We start from the raw sequence: 17,459 nt of genomic DNA on the forward strand, positions 1-17,459 counted from the left end.
TGTATTTATGGAGGGAGAGTTGAAGGCATTTTGGACCCAGGCCGCAGAAAGCCTTGTGGACAATGCAAATGGTCTTGAAATTAATCCTTGCAGCCACTGGGAGCCAATTAAGAGATTTCAGGGCTCGAGAGATACAGTCCCAGAGCTTGAGGCCAAGGACACGTCTTGCAGTCCTGTTCTGGATGAGTTGCAAAGGGCGGAGAGTAGAAGCAGGTAGATATAGAAAGAGGCTGTGCAGTAGTCCAGCCTATAGAGAACCATGTCTCGAGAGAAAGTGAGCTTCTGGGGGAAGAGGAGGAAAGGCAGAATACCTCTGAGGATGTGCAGTTGGAAGTTTGACTTTTTAGAGACATCAGAGATGTGGGCAGAAAAGGAAAGTGTGGATTCGAAGATGTCACTGAGGTTTGTAGCCTCACAGGTGGGGATAGGATGAGGGCCAATGGAGGCCGGCCAGAGAGTGCTAGGAAAGGAAGTTTAAGGTGTGCCGATGATGGGGAATCTCCGACTTGCTGGCATTAAGGCAGAGATTGTTGGTGGCACACCACTCCTGAATAGCAGACAGACAATCGGAGATGAGAGAAGGAGAAGAGGTGGCTGAAGGAAGCCTGAAAATGATTTGTGTGTCATCCGCATAGCACTGAAAGTTGGACCAGGGAGCGGCAATGTGATGGGCGAGAGTTGCAAGGTATTGGTTGAAAAGCCAGGGTGAGAGGTTGGTCCCCTGGAGAACACCGCAGGATGAGAGAGAGATAGAGGAAAGGAAGGACCCAAGTTGGACCTGGGAGGGTTGATCAGCGAGGAAAGAGGTCAACCAGGCCAGAGCTTGATCAGTGATACGCAGGTTGTCACAGAGACGGTTGAGCAGGATGGTATGGTTGACCGTGTCGAAGGCAGAAGAGAGATTGAGTAGGATTAGGGCAGAAGGGATGTTAGAGTCAAGGTTGGAGAGCAGGTCTTATCGGATGTTCAGGGGAGCAGTTTCTGTGCTTCTGGAAGCTCTAAAGTCCAACTGATGTTCATGGAGACAACCAACAGAATCGGTGTGAAGTATAAGCTGTGAGATGGACAGCTTTTCAAGGAGTTTGTCCAAGAAAGAAGTGAAGGAGATCGGGCGATAGTTAGCCGGGCAGGAAGGGTCAGCTGTGGGTTTCTTGAGAAGAGGGTGCACAGGGGAGTGAATCAGAGGGGTGGGTAAGGCTGCTGAGGCAAAGGAGAGGTTGCAGCAATCAGCCAGGGCAGGATCAAGGGTGTAAATGTGGTCCTTGATGGTTTTGGAAGAACACGGAAGAACCTGTTTGATGAGACTTTCATAGATCAGACATGTCTAGAAACCTCATAAGGGGAGAAAAGAGGAAAGGAAGAGAAAGAGGGTGGGGGCAGCTGCAGGAGAGCCAGAGTTAGCAGAGGGAAAAGGGGGAGGATGTGAAGGGGATGAGAGGATGGAAAGGATGTCCTGGGTATTAGCGATGAAGTGAGAGGCAAGGACCGTGCAAACGGCCTGGGAGGTGACAGGAGAGGCAGAGACTGCAGCAGGGTTGGCTAGCTCCTTGCAGATTTTGAAGAGTTCAGCCGAGTTGTTAGATGCTGCAGAGACACGGGCATGGATGTCGGCTCTTTTCTTGGAGTGGACAAGGAGCCGGTATTGCCTTTGGAGCAGGCGGCAGGCCAGTTTGTCAGATGATGAACATGAAACTGTCCATTTCCTTTCAGCCACCCTGCACTTATGTTTAAGGGTAGCTAGGTCAAAGTCATACCAAGAATTGAACTTGGCTTTAGACTTCAAGCGGATCCTCATGGTAGGGGCAAGAGCATCAAGGGTATCAGAGATAGAAGAGTAGAGCATGGAAAGGTTTGTGTCAGGATGTGAGTCAGCTGGAGGCACAGGGGCGGGGAGAAGGTGGCGGCGAAAGCCTCAACTGACACATGCTTCAAAGGCCGGATGTCCGAGAGGGTAGGTGCCAGTGATGGGGTTGGTTTATAACAAATTTACTAGACAATATGACACCCCTGAAAACATACAAACCGACACAGAAAGAACGAACATCTAAATGGTTCACAGAGGAACTGAGAACACTTAACACAGCCAAAAGAAAGCTAAAAAAACATCGAGAAAACATTACAAACTGACAATGTCAACGACCATAGTCATATCCTCCTACGGTAAAACAGCCATGTTAAAGGCCAGACAAGCAGACCATGCATAAATAATTCAATCAGCAACACATCAACAGAATTTGTTTTTACAAGATCATCAAGCAAACAAACATTCAATTTCATGCAGCTGTAGGGGAATATGAAAATATAGGTGCATCTATTCTGCACTGTAAACCTGCACAGAAATACAACCTGCAAGAAGCCCTCTAAAATTGACACAGAAGAAAAGAGAAAAAACAAATAAACAGCCCATTAAGTGACAGGCATTGCACCTAGGCCCAACAAGAAATGGCAGCTACCTATTTATTTAGCGATAACTTATCTTTAGCTGTAACAGATCTTTTATATAAATTAACAATAAAATAAAATAAACATTTTTTTATAGGCAAGCTTTTAACCCAGCATTGCAGCAGTTTACATCAGTTTGAGAAATGTAGAAAAGGCATTGTATTTGATCGCCATTTTTTACATTTAGCTAAATGAAGCACACATAGGCAGAATTAAGTTAGCTTTTCTTGAAAACACCAAAAAACCTCATCTCAGAGCAGAATAATATACTTCACAGAAAGGCACATGAATTCCAAGATTTCAATAGGCTGCATAGCCAGCATTTGAAGGCCGCACACTGATAGGTTTCTGCAAGAAGAATGAAAGAGGTTCTCAGGAGATTTAGCCTGCAGCAGTGATTCAGACAAAATGTAACATAAAACATGTTACCGATTCCGGGGGTTTAGGAACAAGACAATTGCACTCTGAGGTTTGCTGAAGATCACAGATCCAAGTCGTAGAGAAAATAGCAACTTCAAACTTAATGAAAGTTACACTTGACAGGAGACAAGCAACTAAGAGATGGAAAAGCATGTTTAGAGATAGAATGAATGCAGAACAACTCTGCCACCTGTGGACTAAATAGCATGTGCACGTCCTTTTGGCAACAATCGTTTTTTGATGGATCAAAAAAACTCATGGAAATGTATCTGGAGGGGTGGGTAAGGATATTTAAGTGGTTGGGAGGGGTTTGGGAAGGGGTAACAATATAGGTAAATGGGGGTTTGGGTGGGGGACCCCCCACATTTAAAACAAACCTTTCAATGAGTTTTTTGATGCATTTTTGTCAGAAAAAAATCCAGCAAAAAACAACTGTAGATAAAGTGACATAGAACCCACATGTAGACCTCACTTTTGCGAGCAAATTGTTATGCAGAAACCATTATTCGCAGCTCAGTCCCTTTTAAGAAGTAGTGAAAACAAAGACATTTCCACATGAATGCTTCATTAATAAAAGACAGCTTGTGAAGCCACACTACACAGGAACAATATTACCTATACCATAGCATTAGCCATCAGCCTGAGGTCAGTTAAGTAATTCCCATCTGAATCACGCTGCTTGAATGCACTTGGAAAATAAAGCCCATTTTGTGACTAATTGCACTGCACATGTGTGAAGAGAGCAAGGTGGGCACCACTTTTGTACTAAATTCACTTGAATCTATGTTAAAAAATGTAACTGTAATTCACAATGATTTTAGAGGAGCTCTCTGGCAAAAACGATCCTAGAACACCAGGACCCAAAGTAACAGTGAAGAAGGAAACTGGGTGGAAACCACACAGTTAACCAGACACTCGCATCCTTCTCTCCACAAGGACCTGCTAGTCAATAGAGGATAAATTATTCTGAGTCTAATACACTTTCAGAATCATTAAAGGTCCGTAGATATAAAAGTTATGAACAAACATTCTAGACTCTTCTTGTAAATGAAAAAAAGATACATTTTAATGACAGAGTAGTAGAGGAAGTCATCAGCCTCATCCATTCAGGCTCATATGCCAATGCATTTCAGAGATCAACTCCTTCATTAGGGCCTGGCCCTCCTACATATCAACACACAGCGCATTTACATAAATATGGATATATGTATGTATCATCATTAGACAGTAACGGGAACCCCAAAATTAATGAAAAATAAATGCATACATACCAAATTGGATTGGGATATTAACTAACGCAAGAAAAAACTACAAAAAAAACAAACAAAAATATTATGTCAACATAATGCAATACATTTGATATGTATGGATTTATTTTGTATTCATTTTGTGGTCTTAGGTAGGGGATCAGATAAGTACCACTGTAACTCCCCCCCCCCCGTACTGTGATTTTTTCAAGATTCAACAGGTAATTTGAGGGTCACACAGGGTAGGTTTTCCCACTGTTGGTTCTGGTCGAAGAAGCCCAGGAACTTTGGGTGCAAGATGAGTTCTGGTCATGTCAAGAAGCAATGTGAAACCTCTTCTTGTGAACAAAACAATGCAGCAAGCACCAGTGGAGGACCCTTCTGGATCTTTGACTAGATGCAGGAAAGCCTGTTTTCAGCAACGGTCGCAGGAGACAGAAATGTTGCGGTCAAAGTCAATTCTCTATCTCAGGCTCTGTCAATGCTAGGATACCGCAATTTTGCAGGCAGGCCTCTTTTAGGACAAGCTGACAACCACTTGAGTTCCGAGCTGAAACAGATTACTCTTTTACTGTTTTAGCCCACATCGGAGTTAGTCAGTCCACTGGATGGGCCAGGAACACTTCTGAAGACTCGAGTATGGTTGTTACCACCATTGCTACAGGTCAAAGTACCGATGAAGGTCTTCTAAGATCACTAGCCAGGCAGGGCTCCACCAGGAATGCAACCAAAATTGGTCGCCAGGCCTTCTCAAGATTGGTCCACGGCTATGCAGGATACTTGGCTTCTCACAGGATCTCTGTGGAATGCCTGAAGGACACCTCTTCTTATGGAACAACTCAGGTAAACAAAGAAACTCAACTCAACCTATTAATAACTGCCCCTCACACCCCAGCAGTGGTCCAATCAGGGACCACTATTGGTGAAGCACATGCATACAATGCAGACGTACAGAAACCAGTTTGTGTATTTGGACCAGCTAATCCTAACACACTTCCTAACTTCCAACACACAGGCCCTGCACTAGCCTTTGAAAAGCAGAGCTTTCCCGGGCAAATGCATGCTATGAGGGGTCAGTAATGAGAGCCGGACACAAGGTTGTCATATTTTCAAACAAAGACACTTTATTAGATAAAAGGAGTTGGGAAAATAACTCTCTGACCCTATTTCTAAAGAGGAGTTGTCCTTGCCTAAAAACTAAAACTAAGGAAGTGTCTTTGTCACGATGTCAGTAACTGAAAAGCCATCCTTGTGTCCAAAATGCCCTATACTGACCCGCACACTCTAAACAAAACAACAAAAGGTGCAAGGAAATGTCTTTGCTTTGAGGTTGGCAAAAAGTGTTCAAACTCAAAATAACTCCAACCACAATGTTGTTAAAGGTAAGAACCCTTGAATGCAAAGGGTGGTTCCCTTCCTCTGGATTAGCAAAATAGAATGGCAAAAATGTCTCTTTAACTAATAGTTCCTTTGTGTCTTCACTGGACTCCCAATGTGCCTGGTTAAACAAATGAATGTTGCATCAGTCTTTCTATGGATCTTTCTTGTACCTTTGAGGATTCCCTGGTGTACTCCCCTGACAGGAATCTCTATTCAGTCTCAATGGCCTGGTGTAGTAGTCCCGGGAGGGTAGCTCAGTGGCAACGTGCTTGCCTTGGAAGCAAGACGCCACAAAGCAACCCAGGTTCGAACCCGGGTCTGCGCTTAGAAACCTCTGGGTATTTAAGCGCGTTATAAATATGCAACTAAGACACAAAAAAAATTATGCAACTAAAAAAAACGATTCCTGTAACAGTGCCTCGAAGCCCACGGGCTGTGTGAGCGCTTTAAAAAAAATGTAAAATTAATAGTGGCCTGCCAAGACTTTTCTTTATGGGTTTTCAGAATACCTGGTGTACTCCCTGCCAGGAATCTCCCATTCAATCTTGAGCTTCCTGGTGTACTCGCTTGCGAGGACTTCTTATGTATTCCACAGTTCTCTGGTTATGGCATCTCATGCACTTATATTCAACTGGGGTTTGCTTTTGCACTTTTCCTTGTCTGCATTCAAACATTCTTCTTGTTGGGTGGTGAGTCTGCGTCTTGCTAGGCTGTATTTAAAAAATGGTATTTGTTTCCTGCATTAGCAACTGTACAGCTCAATTACTTGTTGGCAAGGTTTTCAGAATGCCTCAGGGTCCCCATCTACTTTAGGTATACTCACTGGTTCTTTTCTGTGTTTCCAACACTGCTCACATCTCTCTGTGGTGGTTCCACAACGTGTTCTCCAGCTCTGAGTGTGCGAACGTCCCTCTAGCAGTCTAAGTAGCTCTGCAGTCACAGGCTGGCTTGTCTCTCCGGTTCCGGTAGGGGATAGTTGCTTTCTCGAGTGGCCGGCACCCAGGAGCTCCTGCGCGGCTCCCTCTATCTCTGTGGCCTTCCCTGCTCACCTGCGTTGTCTCTCCCCTGCTAAGGGCAGCCTTCACGGTTCCTGTGCGTTCCATGTTCATGAGGGACCAGCTGGGATCTGACGTCCTTTCCTCCCCTCTCTCCCCATTCTACAGTGTGGCTTTTATTTTTAAAGATCCTGTACACTTTAGGCTTAGAGAAACAACTAGTTCTTTGAGTTCCTGTTAATCTGCATGAACTCCCTTGTCCTCCTCCTCATCTCAGTACCTGAGGGTCTCTGGGCGTTGCAGTCCACAGATGTTTTTGGACTTGTTACTCTCAGATGATTTCACAGAAATGCTAATCATAAAAAGGTGTTACATGTGTGTTGCAGATATCTGGGTCACAAGTGGGGGCCTAATTAGAATAATGTAATGGAAAGATTTCTTGACTTCTTACAAAAGGGAAAACTGATAATTGACAATAGGCCATCATCTTTATGACCTCTGGCCTCTGTACACAATCATTCCAAAGGGGTAACATCGGATCACTACTTGTTTCGGACCATGCTCCAATCTCCATAGACTTGCGATTGACCTTCCCTGTTCCTAGGTCTAACACCTGGCGGATGAATGTCTCCCTCTTGGACGACGATGAAATTGTGGACAAAATTGTTCAAGAAGCGAGATTCTTTATATCTGTGAATTGGACTGGTGAAGTCAGGGTGGAGTTTGTGTGGGAAGCCTTCAAACATATATGCGAGGATTGTTGATTGGTTTGTCCAGCAAAAAGAAAAAAATGAGAGATGCAGAAGTGAAAAAGCTTATTGTGGACATTCAGGATCTTGAGAGAAATAATATGCAAAACTTTTCAGATGAGACTATTAAAATATTGAAGCAGAAAAGGAGACGATTGGGAGATTTGTATTCTTCGAAGGCTGAGTGGTTGCTTTTTAGAACCAAAAGCAACTACTATGAAAAAGGAGAAAAATGTGATCGACTTCTGGCACATTGGTTGAGGGTTATGGACAGTGGCAGATCTGTCAATGCAGTGGAAAGACAGGATGGGTTGGTGACTTTTGATCCTGTGGAGATTAATGCAGCATTTCTGTTGTATTATAAAACCCTGTACTCTTCAGAGATCAACTTATCTGAGCGTACAATTGGTCAATTCATTGATGACTGCCATCTGAAGAAAGTGAGTTTGGAATCCTTGGAGTGTATGGAAAGAGATTTGAACGTGGAGGATCTCAGGTTGGCTGCTTATGCGCTGAATTCTGGGAAGTGTCCAGGCCCGGATGGGCTACCAGCTGAACTTTTCAAAATTTTCCCAGAAGAGGTGTTTGCTTTGATGCTAGAAATGCTGCGCGCCTCTTTGAGGAATGGGTGCCTTCCAAGTTCAACAAGACATGCTTCAATCTCCGTTTTTCTGAAGGAGGGACGATCACCAGTGAAAACTGGCAGCTATAGGCCGATCAGTTTATTGAACACGGACAACAAGATTTTCGCCAAGGCGTTAGCTTTGAAGATTGAGAATGCGCTGATGGATATCATAGATGTAGGCCAATCTGGATTTGTAAAAGGCAGACATGTTTCAGAAAATGTGAGAAGATTGTTGCTGACACTGTATGAAAGCAAAGAACACCATAATGATGTGGTGACGTTGTCCTTGGATGCTGAGAAAGCTTTCGACCGTATTGAATGGACATATCTTTTAAGTACATTGAAAGGCTTTGGTTTTGGAGATACCATGATCGGATGGATAAGACTGCTGTATTCCCGGCCGACTGCTTGTGTTCGGACTAATGGCATGGACTCGGGCATTTTTGAACTTGGGAGAGGGACGAGGCAAGGCTGTCCACTGTCGCCAATTCTGTTTGTGATCGCCATGGAATTGCTGGCTGTGAGGATAAGAGAAGAGGATAGAATTGAGGGCGTACGCTTTGGTGCAGCCTCCCAGAAAGTTTGGTTGTATGCGGATGACATGCTGGTGGTGGTTCAGAATGTGGAGAGCTCCATTCCTGTGCTGATGGAGTTGATCGATGTGTTCAACAAGGTTTCTGGATACAAGATCAATTGGACCAAGTCGGAAGCGCTGCCGGCATCAACCACTTGCACTGTTTTGAAGATGCAGGGTTTTCCCTTTAAGTGGTGTCCGAATAAGATGAGATACCTTGGGATTTGGCTAACGAATGATGTCTCGAAAATAATGGATGTCAATATTACACATGTGTTTCAATCTTTGGAGGTGGGCCTGAAGAGATGGAATGCACTTAAATTGAGTCTCTGGGGGAGAGTGAATGCCATCAAAATGACATCAACACCGCGAATCAACTATGTGCTCAGTGTGCTTCCCCTGGACATAAAGAAGGGCCATTGGCGGAAAATTGAGAGTTTAATCCAGTCTTTTCTCTGGGAGAACAAACAGCCACGCCTCAGCTTGTGGAAATTGCAGCTGCCCCAAGACTGTGGAGGTTTGGTGGTTCCTGACTTTGAGAATTATCATTTGGCCTTTGGAGCCAGGCATCTGGTTCCATTTATTGAAGATTCGGAGGATGTTTGCACGCTGGCGGAATCAAGTAGTTCTTCTCCGTTGCCGCCTAGGGCCATACTGTCCACGGTGGATGGATCTGGTTATCGCTCATTTCCGCCGACAAGATTCCTGAGAACTTGTTGGAGGGAACTATGGAAGAAAAGTAAGCTTAAGGTATGTGATAATGATTACATCCCTATCTGGTTGAATCCAGGTATTTTGCTGAATGGGAGGCCGCTATTGTGGTTGAACTGGCTCCTGAGTGGTGTACTATGGTTGAGTGATCTGATGGAAGACGGCAAATGGATCAGCTATAGAAGACTTTCACAAATTAAAGATCTCAGAGACTGTACAGTGGGTGAATACAGAAAATTGAGAGGTTTGCTGCGGAACCAGAGAACTGTTGATGGCGGTGGTTGGCAGTTATGGCTACCTGAATATAAGACATTAGGTGGTATGGCGTCCAAAGTATATAGAAATCTGAGCCAACAGTACACGCCAGCAGAGGGGTTGTTAACTAAGTGGTCTGAGGTCCTTGGCTCTGATATGACTGTGGAGAGGTGGAGGTTTCTTTGTAAAAACGTAACTCTGACATCCATTAATCTTGGAGAACAATGCCGCCAAATCAAAATTCTTAATAGAGTGTTTTGGACTCCCCAGAGACTTTATGCGAGAGGGATGATTGACTCAGAGTCCTGTTGGAGGTGTAAGCATGATGTCGGCTCCTTTGAACACTTGATCTGGGACTGTTATGAACTGAGGACATTTTGGAGGAGTGTCACTGAAAAGATTAATGAGGTTCTATTACTGCAAGAGGATTTTGATTATAACACTATCATCTTGGGTGAGGATGATAAAGTGGAAGATCTCACTTATCCACAGAAATGCTGGTTTTTTAGGGCTACAAATTCTGCGAAAAAAATTGTTTTGAGAAAATGGAAATGTGATGAGAGACCGACCTGTTCTGAATGGGTGGAGGACTTGAGGCAAGTGGCCAGAATTGAGAAGGTTATCCTTCGCAGGAACAAAAAGTTGAAATTGTTTGATGATATGTGGGGTGGGTTTTTGGATGACATGTGATAATAAGTTGGCCTGTTTTGCTTTTTAGATTCTGTGAAGGTTGGGGATGGATATGGGGTGTGGATTCTATGCAATGAGTTCTACGATTACAATGCTGATAAGTTTGTTGCTTGTATGTTTTCTATAAAATTCAATAAACTCAATAATAAAAAAAAACAATCAAAAAAAAAAAAAAGAAAAAAAAAAAGACAATAGGCCATCATGGTTTCTGGTGTCAGAAGGTCTCCCTCATGGGAAAGGGGGGAATACCGCATCTTCTCCAATGAAGCCACTACATCGGCCAAGTAGTTGCCCCCTCCTATGTGATCCTCCCTGACATTACCACCCCTAAGGTCAGGATCAGGAACGTCTGCCTTTCCCTGGCCACATGGGAGGAGGTCACTGTTGGGAAACAGTGATGACTGCATTGGATAAATCACAATGCCCTAAACGGTTTTCCCAGGCTTGAGAAAGCAGGAAGAAGGCAAAAAGACAAGATGGCCAAAGAACAAATGAAAAACCTCATAGCACGGCCATGTTAGGACACTAGCCACAGTTAGTAGCCAAACACAGCAAATGTAAGAGAGATAAAATAAAATACAGTGCAAATAGTGCACAAGTAACTGCTGCCACCAGTTTGTCTTTAGGCACATCTGAAAGTAACCAAACAATCCTTTGAGTCTAGTCTAGAGTGATACAAAAGCATCCCCTTTGCACTGCATTGTAAGATGCTGTGTGCAATTACAAAAATGTACCCAAAATAGTTAACAAGTCAAAAGACTAAGGGGAACATAGTTTCCCAGTGCTGACAGTCTGAAGGACTAGTGTTGGATTTATTTTGGGTTATACCTTTTGCTTCGTGTTATTTTTTTCATTACTCTTATGGTGGTGAGACTATTTTCTGAATATTACCTAATAATGGTTTTTACCAGGGTCACTCACCCAAATAAATACTGAACTTGAAACACTTTTGCCTTGAAACACTTGTGTATAGGCGCTTTATAAATGCCATATCATATCATATCATAACTTCGTACAATCGGGGTGAGTAATGCTTGCTTCCTCGTGGTTTCTTATGTACTATACCACAATCCGCCCTTATGGCTGAGTTTCACAATTGTAAAACAAACACATTGAAATACTGCACATTCATTCACTTTCTAGCTAGGCAGTTCACAGCAGTTACTTCACTTGGAGATATTTCTTATCGCGCACTTGTCTCTTTGTGCAGATCGAATAAAATAATTAACTGCAGCAAAAATGTACCAGGAGTACAAGTGACTTTGTAATGTGTTATTTTTAATCATAACAGATAAATATGCAATTTACAAACAACAACAATTATGCCTACATCATGTTTCACAGTCTGAATGTATTGCAATGAGCAATGGCACATTTCAAAATAAAATAAGCTGTGCCCAGTCTTACCAACCAACAACGTGGAACTTAGCAAGAAAAGAAAGAACAAACACACCAATGGCAAGAAATACACTTTGGGATTACATGCGCATTTCAAGCCAGTATCTAGTATGAAAGGATCTATCGATCTGACTAACTAACCAACAGCCAGCCAGCAATTCCACACTTATATTTACCCAGATATGATGGTGATATTTCTGACTCAGCTTGGCACGGAAATCTTCCTCAGCCTCCTTGCCTGTTCTACCCAGGGTCGCTTAGATTAGAACTCACTCCAACATCAAACGGCCCCCAGCACTGTATTCTGCCTGCCTGCCAGCTCCCTGTCACCTCAGTCTCAGCACCCGAAGATGTATCTGCCTGATCACTCCCACTCAAAGCCCTTTTTAACAGATGTCTCTGTCAATCAATGAAAACACCCCCCATGCCAGATCACCCACATCACCTGATTCCCTCTGTGTGTTTCCCCATTCTTCTACCTGCATTTCTGAAAAGAGAATTGTAACATTTCTTGTGCTTCCTGATTCACAATGCCTTGTTTTATTAGAGCAGAACTATCTTCACTTTTTATAACTTACCACACTAACCCAGCCTGCACATTTAAATTCATGTTTTAAAAAGCACCATGAATTTCCAAATCTGTCAGGCCATTTCCACATAGACTTATTTGCACTAAATTTTATTAAGGGACATGCTACGTGTTACTGGGATTGGATTAGTATGTTAATTCACATTCGTACTAGGTTCAATGCAACTCAGTCAATTGAAATACCATACTGAAATAATATGCAATTTTAAGCATGTGCTCTGTGCATTGGCAATCATGTGCCTTGTGCATTGCTGTATGAGACTCACACTCTTGAGTCCAAAAATCAGTTTCACTCCCTTGAGCCTCTATTGCAGTTCAAACCCACACTAAAAGGATGAGCTACATGTGCATTCAGAGCCCCTTCTCCTATACTAGTCAGTTTCCCCATAACATATGAGCAAAAGGCCAGTGGAGTGAGGCTGAAGGCTTCACTTCACTGCAGAAATCCAGGACACAGTGCAATAACAAAAGCCAAAGTTTGGGGGTCTATAAAATATGGAGGAAAAGTTGTTTCAAGAGAAAGCTTTCATAACAGCACCTCACCAAAAACTGCAATGTATCTAAAATACAGCAGCAAGACTATTAGTGATATTAAACAAAAAGGAACACATTGCCCTGGCCTTGAGAAGTCTTCATTGGTTACCGGTTCAAAACAAATCCATTTCAAAGCCCTCAGCATAGCCCATAAGGCACAACATGGACATGGAATAGAATTCCTCCAATCGAAAATCACCCACTACCACTTAAGAAGAACATTGATAACCAGCGACATCCGCATAGAAACAAGAAACCATAAATAAATACGGAGGGACTGTCTTCTCTACCCTCAAAGCAAAACTATGAAACTCAGCAACAAGACAAATCCAAACAAAAGAAGACCACCTGACATTCTGGAAACATTTAAAAAGCTGGTTATTCGACACACCGGAGTAGAGACTGATCTGGTATCACAAAACAGGATACAGACTGCAAGAAGTTCCTGCAACCACCCCATCCACCACACACACAACATCACAACAGCCAAACTCACACAAGAGAAAAACCCTGTACTGGCCAACCCATAACACAGTAGATAACGTCCCAAGTCAAAGGCCACACCAAAATAAGACAACACGAGAGCCACGGAATAAATGAACACTTCCCTCAGGACCCTCATATAGAAACACAGCACTGCCATGGAAACTCTGGTCTGAATCGCTCAACATATAATTAAACGTGTTTTCATTTCAGGAGTAGACAGTTGTCTAGTGCATTCTCATATATCAGTGTGTATGGGCATCACACCTGGAAACACTTAACAAGAGGGCTTGCCTCACTGCATCATGCATGTGGCGTTACATCTTGGTACACCAGGATCCCTGCATAGTTTCAGAAATGTGCTCCTATGGGTTTGTATGAAGGCATTGCCACAAAGGCAAACACACTATAATTACTGTGATAAGCATTATCTCACAATTAGGTATCCCAAAAACCCACTAAAATACTCCTTCTCAGCCACCCTCACCCTCCACATGCGGACTAACCACGCCAACAGAAATGGCAATACCTGCATATCCCTCTAACGACCATTCAAAGCACACTCACTGATGCAAATACCCACACAAGTCAAAAACACGACATACCCCACCTAGAAACAATAAACACCTGACATGCACATCAAAACACACCAAGAAAGCACACCTGGGCAGATGCTCACACCAGCAACTAAGCATAAGGCCTGTTTTTTTGCTCTTCTCCTGTAACCGTCTCCCCCCTTTTTTCCCTTTCAGATCCACAAAAGCACCTGGAGACCCTGAAAATTGTGTAGTAAGCAGTATAAATCAAGATAAAATACCTCTAAGCAGCCTTTGCAAGCTCCATATGGTCTGAGATATTCTTGTCCGCTTGATGCTGGTGTAACTCGGCCTCAAAAGTACATCAGGACATACGCACATGCATCAAATTAACATTCCCCAAAATGTGTCCACCTTTTTAACAATGATTCACCCACTCAGATATTTCAAGACTGATGTGTAAATGCCTCAAATTTTCCATTCCCCATCTTATTGTATTCATTAAAGCTCCTGGACTGTTGTTTTGTTGTCACCTCCTAATAATGGTGGATTTCGTTTCAGCACAAATGGGCCTTTCCGCAAGAGCCAACTGAATGATAACATTAGTTCTGGCTGCCGGTAGATTAACCTTTAGAACTGCACCCCACAATTCATCTTCCACTTCCTGTAGTTGGAAGGCTAACTCCAGTGATTCAAATCAGTTGGACATTTCCTTCCCAACCTCATATTGTTGAGATAAGTCCATGGAGATGTGGAACTAAGGCCCTCTTTGAAACCCAACACTAGAAGTCCTTCCCTCCCTCACAGACAATTGAGTTTTCCCTTCACTCGAGAAACTCCAGCTTGTGCAACTGTAACATTACCATATATCTTGCTTTCTGTTCTACTTTTGATGCTAATCCCTCCACTTCTTATCTTCTAGAGCTGCCAGCTCTCCTTTAAAAGGAGCTTTCTAGCAGTGAGCTCTGACTAAATGATTACACCTTGAGACCTTGAGGTCTGGGTTTTAACCAAAACTTGGGACCTTACTGAAACTCTGGACCTCTAAGAAACCACAATACCCACCCTCTGGGAAGAATGGCAGAAACAACTGTCACTATCATTGTCACTCTGTGTAACCTCATCTCCCGTGGAATGGGTACTCAGGTTGCGGGTTCCAGATCACTACTGGTCCCTGTGTCTTCACCACTCTGACTTCCCAAAATGCTTGGAGGCTCAAAGGCATTTCAGGCTTACTAGTCTTACTAAACCTACTGCAGTGAAAGTGTCCACTTGCTTGATACACCTCATGAAGGGCACAGAACATTATGAACTTCACTGAATTCATGTCCAGTTCCATTGTGTACAATCAAAAATAAATATGCATGTCAGTGTTTCTAATGCTAAATGCAAACTCATTTAGTTTGGATGAGTAAGCTGTAGGCACTCTCTGTATCAAATACTGCTGCTGATCACCCTAGTGTAATCTGCAGTGTTGCAGGCATTAGTATTGGCTAAAGTACCTACTCATCCACAAACTACTACCAACCATCAGTGATCCCAGTTATAAAGGTAAACATTCACAACCCGACATGGGCCTATGGCAGGCTACACTCTTCAGGTGGGGTGGGAGATGCTAACAATGGCAACCTAAATAGTTTTAGTACAATGGATCCAAAACAAAATAATGTTGAAGTAAAGTTCTAGAAAAATAGAAAGTTTAAAAAACTGGGTGTCCTCTTCACTAATCTTCAACAATTACCTGTTATCTACTGAGTACCCCATATATTCAAGCACCAATCGCTTCCCTGGTATGTTGCTAAGAAACAAAGGCAGCAGACCTAGGCCCCTTCAGTTCTCCTCACCGTTCTTTGAATTGGTAACAGGAATTTGAAAATGTTGATAGGCCTGAGAAAGTGGATGTCAAAGGAGATTAGACAAATTATATATGCGTTGCCACATACAGGATAGAAGTGTTTTTGGAAGCTGTCAGAATAATTTAGATCAAGGAAGAGAGAATTGTAGTAATTCTACAAAAATTACATAGCCTGAAAATAGCTCCTGGGAGAATAGTATGTCCTTCTTGATGGCTGAACAAGATTTGCAAGCTTTTTAATGTACTAAATTCAGAAATTGAATTCTTCTGATGGTATAACACATTGGACCAGAGACAGTGATTTTTAAGGAAAAAGTGGAACTTAAATCGGAACTTAATGTGAGCCATACTGATGTGTTAGTTAAGGGATTTAATCCTCAATTGGTGAAAATAGCAACATCTCTTTTGGGATGCTGCTTATTCACAGAGATAGTTCAGCAATAAGGAAAGAAGAAAGTTACTGTCACAAATAACCAGAGTTTGTGGCACGTTCCTTAGAGTGAAGAGAAAGAAGTGACACAAGGAACCTGATTCATCTGAATAGTTCTTGTGCCATTGGGATGCTTTTTCTTAGCTCTGCGGTGCGTGGGAGAGCGGTCGCCGGTAGCCCAGAAGGAACAGCAGGCTAGGTAGCCCTGCCTGGGCCCTGTGAGTGAATTTTTGTTTTTATAAATTTGATTTCGCGCTCCGAGCGCGTTGTGTGCCTGCTCCTGCTGCCCTCCCTCCCACTTCCTGGTCCTCCTCTCCTCCCGCCTCCCTGCCCGCCCACCCCCCCCTCTGATTGGCTGCCTGACTGTCCCCTTCTGGCCTACTCGACGGCCGTTCCCCCCCGCCTGCTTTCTTAGCTCTGCGGTGCGTGGGAGAGCGGTCGCCGGTAGCCCAGAAGGAACAGCAGGCTAGGTAGCCCTGCCTGGGCCCTGTGAGTGAATTTTTGTTTTTATAAATTTGATTTCGCGCTCCGAGCGCGTTGTGTGCCTGCTCCTGCTGCCCTCCCTCCCACTTCCTGGTCCTCCTCTCCTCCCGCCTCCCTGCCCGCCCACCCCCCCCTCTGATTGGCTGCCTGACTGTCCCCTTCTGGCCTACTCGACGGCCGTTCCCCCCCGCCTGCTTTCTTAGCTCTGCGGTGCGTGGGAGAGCGGTCGCCGGTAGCCCAGAAGGAACAGCAGGCTAGGTAGCCCTGCCTGGGCCCTGTGAGTGAATTTTTGTTTTTATAAATTTGATTTCGCGCTCCGAGCGCGTTGTGTGCCTGCTCCTGCTGCCCTCCCTCCCACTTCCTGGTCCTCCTCTCCTCCCGCCTCCCTGCCCGCCCACCCCCCCCTCTGATTGGCTGCCTGACTGTCCCCTTCTGGCCTACTCGACGGCCGTTCCCCCCCGCCCGCTTTCTTAGCTCTGCGGTGCGTGGGAGAGCGGTCGCCGGTAGCCCAGAAGGAACAGCAGGCTAGGTAGCCCTGCCTGGGCCCTGTGAGTGAATTTTTGTTTTTATAAATTTGATTTCGCGCTCCGAGCGCGTTGTGTGCCTGCTCCTGCTGCCCTCCCTCCCACTTCCTGGTCCTCCTCTCCTCCCGCCTCCCTGCCCGCCCACCCCCCCTCTGATTGGCTGCCTGACTGTCCCCTTCTGGCCTACTCGACGGCCGTTCCCCCCCGCCCGCTTTCTTAGCTCTGCGGTGCGTGGGAGAGCGGTCGCCGGTAGCCCAGAAGGAACAGCAGGCTAGGTAGCCCTGCCTGGGCCCTGTGAGTGAATTTTTGTTTTTATAAATTTGATTTCACGCTCCGAGCGCGTTGTGTGCCTGCTCCTGCTGCCCTCCCTCCCACTTCCTGGTCCTCCTCTCCTCCCGCCTCCCTGCCCGCCCACCCCCCCCTCTGATTGGCTGCCTGACTGTCCCCTTCTGGCCTACTCGACGGCCGTTCCCCCCCGCCCGCTTTCTTAGCTCTGCGGTGCGTGGGAGAGCGGTCGCCGGTAGCCCAGAAGGAACAGC

This window comes from Ambystoma mexicanum, chromosome 6q (genome assembly GCF_040938575.1).
Source record: "Ambystoma mexicanum isolate Mex_15411 chromosome 6q, UKY_AmexF1_1, whole genome shotgun sequence".
In the NCBI taxonomy this organism is placed as follows: Eukaryota; Metazoa; Chordata; class Amphibia; order Caudata; family Ambystomatidae; genus Ambystoma; species Ambystoma mexicanum.